Genomic DNA, 7,367 nt, shown 5'->3' on the forward strand with positions numbered 1-7,367 from the left:
CTGGGAGTGTGTGACCAGAGTGAAGGACTTTGCCGTAACAGGGTTCCCCAGGGGAGTGCAGGAGCAGTCCCAGGGGCGGAGGAGTCTGCAGCTCGACCCTGGCAGAGAGGGGGTGACCTGAAGAAGGACTGGTGCATGAGGGGTCTCCCTGGAACCGGTGGGAAGCTGAGAGCACAGGCCAGCGAGTGGCCAGCAGGAAGATGTATGCTAAGCACCTTAAGAAAGACCTGGTGGAGCTGTGCAGGCAGAGGGGGCTGAGCATTGGGAGGTCCACCAAAGACCAGCTAATTGCCCAGCTGGAGGAGAAGGATCGCTTGGGTGAACCGAGCCCTGTCCCAGAGGGAAGCTGCCCAGCAGACGCAGTGTGGGCCCCGGGGCCTGACATGGCTGGGAGGGGCCAGACTGCTGCCGAGGACATCCCAAGACCCTGCCCACCTATGCCTAGGGGAGGGGTTGGGGGAAGCCCAGTGAATACTGAGGGCACCCTGACCCCAGCGGCCAGCAGGGGATCGTCCCAGCGGAGCTCCCCGTCCCTGGAACGGATGCAGTTGGAATATGACAGGGAGGCGCTTGAGTTAAGGAGGCAAGAACTAAGGGAGCGGGAGAACCAGTGTAAACACGAGGAGAACCAGCGCCAGCATGAGCTGGAACTGGCCCGGCTGAGGAGCAGCGGGGCCCCGGCTGCGGTGAGTGAGGGGGGACCCAAGCCTACAAAAAGCTTTGATAAGGGCTTCCTGGCCCAGCGTAAGGATGGGGAGGACATAGATACCTTCCTGATGGCCTTTGAGAATGCCTGCGAGCTGCACCGGGTTGACCCTGCAGACAGGATCCCGTTTCTCACCCCCTTACTGGACTCCACAGCCGTGGAGGTGTACAGCCGAATGAAAGGGGTGGAGGCAGGGGACTACGAACTGTTCAAACAGGCCCTGCTCCGCGAGTTTGGGCTGACTCCTGAGATGTACCGGAAGAGGTTCCGGAGTCAACATAAAACCCGTGAGGTGACCTACAACTGGTCAACTGGGCGCAGGGGTATGCCCGCAAGTGGACAGCTGGGGCCCAAACTAAAGAGGACCTGCTTGACCTATTCATACTGGAGCACCTGTATGCACAGTGCCCACCCGACCTGAGGCTGTGGTTGATGGACCAGAAGCCGGAGAACCCGCAGCACGCAGGCCAGCTGGCCGACCAATTTGTGGACAGTCGGGCAGGAGATAACAGGGAGGAGTTTCGAAGGAGCAGGCCTGCCTCAACGCAGAGAGAAAGTCACCATGGGACCTCCCAGCAGGGGCCTATGGAGAACCCCCACCAAAGGGAAACATCCAGCGTCAGGTCCATCCGACCCACTCGAGGGGACCCACGAGACATGGGCTGCTATCAATGTGGCCAACGAGGCCACATACGGGCCCAGTGCCCCAAGCTCAGGGACAGACCGAGCAGACCCAACCCGCAGAGGGTTAACTGGGTAAAGACCCAATCGGATGAGGGGCAACATTCCCAGGAAAGGGGAGCTGGCAGCGTACCACCTGGGAAGGAGGGAGGAGGGCCCCAGGTCAGCTCCTCTGGGGGGCTGGATGCTCCAGGCTCAGGGTTTTTGGTTTACAGGGTGGGCACGGGGCTGCCCCTCTGGAGACAGTGCCTTGTTCCCCTGGAGGTAGATGGGAGGAAGGTCACTGGGTACTGGGACACAGGCGCAGAGGTGACGCTGGCCCGGCCCAAGGTGGTGGCCCCAGATCGGATGGTGCCCGACACCTACCTGACCCTGCTGGGTGTGAGCGGGACCCCATTCAAGGTGCCCGTGGCGAGGGTACACCTGAAGTGGGGGGCCAAGGAGGGCCCCAAGGACGTGGGAGTACACCCACATTTGCCCACGGAGGTGTTAATGGGGGGGGACCTCGAGGACTGGCCAACCAACGCCCGGGGTGCCCTGGTCATGACCCGTAGTCAGAGTCGGCGCAGGGCACTGCGCCCTGACAACGGGGAAGGTACTCTGCCCAAGGCGCAGGACCCTAACCTGGTGGGGAGGAACGCCCAGGGACATGGCTCAAAGAGGCTGCAGCCTCAGACCCAGCCGGTAAGAGAGAGCAGGTCCCCATTCCTGTCCCAGCTGCTGAGTTCCAGGCCAAGTTGCAGAAAGATCCCTCCTTGCGGAGGCCAAGGGACCTGGCTGACCTCAGTGTGGTACAGACCATGAGGAGAGGTTGCAAGGAGAGGTTCCTGTGGGAGAAGGGGTTCCTGTACCGAGAATGGGCTCCCCCAGGGGAAGTGGAGTCATGGGGGATCAGGAGGCAGCTGGTGGTTCCCCAGAAGTTTCGCCACAAGCTCCTGTACCTGGCCCATGACATCCCCCTCGCAGGGCACCAGGGAATTCGGCGCACCAGGCAGAGGCTGCTACAGAACTTTTACTGGCCTGGGGTCTTTACCCATGTCCGACAGTACTGCCGATCCTGTGACTCCTGCCAGAGGGTGGGGAAGGCCCGGGACAAGGGGAAAGCAGCCTTTACCCATCATAGAAGAACCTTTCCAGAAGGTGGCCATGGACATAGTGGGACCTCTCAGCAAGACGACTCGGTCAGGGAAGAAATACATTCTGGTGGTGGTAGATTTCGCCACTCACTACCCCGAGGCGGTGGCCTTGTCCTCTATCGAAGCAGACACCGTGGCAGATGCACTGCTGACCATTTTCAGCCGGGTGGGGTTCCCCAAGGAAGTCTTAACGGACCAGGGGTCCAACTTCATGTCGACCCTGCTCCGGTACTTGTGGCAGAAATGTGGGGTCCGGCACAACTGGGCCTCAGCCTATCACCCCCAGTCCAACGGGCTGGTGGAAAGGTTCAACAGGATGCTAAAGATGATGCTAAAAACATTTATGAACCAGCACCTGCAGGACTGGGACAAGTACTTACCTCACCTGCTGTTCGCGTACAGGGAGGTACCCCAGGAATCTACTGGGTTTTCGCCTTTCGAACTGTTATATGGAAGGCGGGTAAGGGGGCCCCTGGACCTGATGAGAGACGAATGGGAGGGGAAGGCCGCTCCCGATGGAGAGTCGGTGGTGGAGTATATCCTGACCTTCCGGGAAAGACTTGCCGAGCTCATGGGCCTGGCCAGGGAGAATCTGGCCCGAGCCCAGAGGAAGCAGAAGGTCTGGTATGACCGCATGGCATGGGCCCGCGCCTTCGCCACCAGGGATCAAGTGATGGTTATCATCCCCGTGAGAAAGAACAAACTCCAGGCCGCCTGGGAAGGGCCCTTCAAGGTTGTCAAGCAACTAAATGAGGTAAACTATGTGGTGGAGCTGTCGAACCGGGCGCACCACCGCCGGGTGTACCATGTGGCTATGATGAAGCCATAATATGACAGGGGGAATGTGGTGTTGGCCGTGTGTGGACATTGGGAGGAGCAGGGAGATGACCCTTTAGTGGATCTATTCCCTGGGACAAAAGCTGGTTCCCCCCTGGAGGCAATTCCCCTCTCTGATCAGCTGACCCTGGCCCAGCAGGCTGAGATCAGAGGGGTGCTGCATCTGTACCGACAGCTGTTTTCCAGCCAGCCTGGATGCACTAATTTGACTGTCCACCGGGTGGAGACCAGGTCACATCCTCCTATAAGATGCTCCCCTTTTCGGGTCACCGGGAAAACTGCCCAGGACCTAGAAAGAGAGGTCAGGGACATGCTGGCTTTGGGGGTGATCCAGTCGTATTCCAGCCCTTGGGCCTCGCCGGTGGTGCTGGTCCCCAAGAAGGACGGGTCGATCCGGTTCTGTGTGGACTATCGAAAGCTCAATGCCATCACCGTATCTGATGCCTACCCCATGCCAAGGCCTGACGAGCTCCTAGACAAGCTGGGAGGCGCTCGGTACCTCACCGCCATGGATCTTACCAAGGGCTACCGGCAAGTGCCGCTGGACGCAGATGCCAGGCTGAAATCGGCCTTTATCACCCCTCTGGGGCTCTACGAGTTTCTGACCCTGCCCTTCGGCCTCAAGGGAGCACCGGCCACCTTCCGGCGCCTGGTGGATCAGCTACTGAGGGGGATGGAGAGTTTTGCCGTGGCGTATATTGACGACATCTGCGTCTTCAGCCAGACCTGGGAGGACCACGTGTCCCAGGTTAAACAAGTGTTGAGCCGACTCCGAAAGGCTGGGTTAACCATAAAGGCTGAGAAGTGCAAGGTGGGGAAGGCTGAAGTATCTTACCTGGGCCATCGGGTGGGGAGCGGCTGCCTAAAGCCAGAACCAGCCAAGGTGGAGGTGATCGGAGACTGGCCCACTCCCCAAACCAAAAAGCAGGTCCAGGCCTTTATTGGGATGGCGGGGTACTATCGAAGGTTCGTGTCCCACTTTAGCGCCATAGCTGCCCCATCACTGAGCTGTGCAAGAAGGGGAAGCCAGACAAGGTGGTCTGGACCGAGCAGTGCCAGCAGGCTCTCCGGGCGCTGAAGGAGGCTCTGGTTAGTGGCCCAGTTCTGGCAAACCCAGACTTTGACAAGCCCTTTATGGTGTTCATCGACGCCTCAGATACGGGACTGGGGGCGGTGTTAATGCAGAAGGATGAAAAGGGGGAGAAACACCCCATCGTGTACCTGAGCAAAAAGTTGCTACCCCGGGAGCAGAACTACACGGTCATTGAGAAGGAATGCCTGGCCATGGTGTGGGCCCTTAAGAAACTAGAGCCATATCTCTTTGGGCACCACTTCACCGTGTACACCGACCACTCTCCCCTGACCTGGCTGCACCAGATGAAAGGAGCAAACGCCAAGCTCCTGAGGTGGAGACTGCTCCTGCAGGACTATGACATGGACGTGGTCCACGTGAAGGGAAGCGCCAACCTGATAGCGGATGCGCTGTCCTGGAGAGGGGGCCCTGAACTTCCCCAGGTCACTGGGCAGAGTGACCCCGCTCAGTTCAGTCTCGAAGGGGGGAGAGATGTGATGGAGTAGGGACTGTCTGTGTGGGGGATGGGAGAGCCGGGGAGGACTTTGGGTGATGGACAATACCTGAGCCTGTAACCTGAGCTAGGCAGGGGGGAGGGGAGGTCAACACCTTTGCCCGGGAAGCTGGACAAAGGCAGGGAGCCGGCTGGAGAGGGTTGGGTCAGTTTTCGGTTTGGGGCTGGGTGGTGGGAGTTCAGGGAATCCTATGCTGGGATCCAAGCACCCTGAACCCCCGGAAGGACTCGATTGAGGGGTCCTGGTTGTGCCCACAAGCTCTGCTGTAGCCTGTGTTCCTGTTGTTCAATAAACCTTCTGTTTTACTGGCTGGCTGAGAGTCACTGTGAGTCCCAGGAAGAGGGGTGCAGGGCCAGACTCCCCCACACTCCATGACAGTGTAAAAGCTGGTAGTCACTCTCTGGGCTTAGAGAGGCAAAAGGAGAAACCCTAGGGACAGAGAGATATCCTGGGATCCTGGCCCTGAGGGAAGGATTTACTCAGAAGTTGTGGAGGAGAAACCCTGTGGGAGATGAAGCAGGAAGCAGCCCAGTGAAAGAGCAGTGAGATCAGAGGTTGTGAAACCCAGAGTAGCAAGCAGGTGGGGTTCCACTACCAGCCACTGGGATGTGGCACAGGATTGTGGGAGACATCAACTGGACAGCTTGTCCAGAGGCACTTTGACAGCCCCTAAAGGGGGACTATATAGTTACCTAGCTGGAGAACTGAGCCACGAAGAGAGAGAGCAGCATGAGTTGCACAGAGAGAGAGGCCACAGGGTGAATGTGAAGTTCTAGCTTGAAATCCAGACTAATGAAGAGTTGTCACCTTTTACCCTGTGCCTTATGATGCCTTGCCACTTTGGTCTTCTGCCTGGAACACCCACAGACAGCAACAAGTATGAACTTAATCTCTGTGTATTATACCGCTCTAGTCAAATGCTTTGGATTTCAGGAGCCTGCCTGCCACACCATGGACTTCCAATGGTCTTCCCAGCCTTGGTTAACCACTGGTAAAATGACTCCACATTCTCCCCAGCCCCAATTTCCCCCCAAAACCTGGGTTCTGCACTGTTCAGCCCTCTCTGGGGCAGGCGAGATATTAAAGGTTCTGTAAAGGCAATATTCACAGTCTGCTACTTTAACTAGAGTTACTAAACAGTTCAGTTTAAACACAGCACTGGATTAGTTTAGATTAAAAATAAAATAAGCTTATTTAACTACAAAGAAAGATTTTAAGTGAGTACAAGTATTAAGTATTTAAAGTCAGAAATGGTATAAGAAAAGTAAAGGTAAAATGCTTTCAAGAAGACAAAACTTAACAAGCTAGACTTGGTTCAAGGTAAAATCCTTACTACATGTTCCCAGCAATATGACTGACCAAATTCTCATGTCAGGATCTCCCCTCCAAGTCAAAGGGCTGGTTTCTTTGTCTTCTTGGGTGAAAGAGAGATGAATCAGGGTGTTTTTGCCCCTCATTTTTATAATCCAGTCACCCTTTGAAATGCATTTTCCTGAGGGTTATCCCCAGATAAAGTTAATTCTAGTTGTGAGGAAGGAGACATGGTGAAAGAGGTTCCAGGCTGCTGTTTGCTAAAATGCAGATCAAACTGTTTCTGCCCCGCTTCATTGCCAAAGAATGGCCACTTGACAGGTGATTGCCAATCAATTTTGATGACACCTGGCTAGAACACCAACTTGTCCTTTGTCTTTGATAAACCAATTTACCCACTCCCCAGATATGTCTGGTAAACCCATTATAATCATAATTTCAGTTTATGTTCATCTTAATATGCATTTCATACATACATTATAAAAGAATATTAATGATCAGTGTGTTATTAGTTTTAAAGGATATCTCACTAGGCATATTTTGCACAAAGATTATTACAATAATGAGTAGGGTGTGAATACAGGGGTGCTTTCAGTCACAGTGAGCAAATGATAGAAGGGGGCGCCACACTGGATGAGAGCTGATACCCTAGACACAGCCATTAGGAGGTGCCCCAGTGGTGAGTGAACCCCTTTACACATCCCAAATACACCAAGAAATTTATCTACAGCCAGGTCCTCAGACACCACAGAATATGCTGCGAGGAGAAAGTCTGGGATATACACCTTAAAACTGCCTTCATCAAACAAGGATACTCTACCAGAGAAGCAGATCGTATCATGGAACAGGATACCTGAATACTCTGAGATAACCTGCTTCAATATATAAAAAAACCCAACCCTCTGATCACACACCCCTAGTTGTCAACTTCCACCCCACACTGAAACCCATACAGGGTATCATTAAACAATTACAACCCATACTCGATGGGGACCATGTCATGAAAAAAATCTTTCCTGAAACCCCTGTATTGGCCTTCAAACAACCTCCCAGTCTCACGAAGTAAACTCATCATCAGAAGTAAACTTCCTATAGACCAGGAGCCACCA

The sequence above is a fragment of the Mauremys reevesii genome, linkage group 1, assembly GCF_016161935.1.
Source record: "Mauremys reevesii isolate NIE-2019 linkage group 1, ASM1616193v1, whole genome shotgun sequence".
NCBI classification, from domain to species: domain Eukaryota; kingdom Metazoa; phylum Chordata; order Testudines; family Geoemydidae; genus Mauremys; species Mauremys reevesii.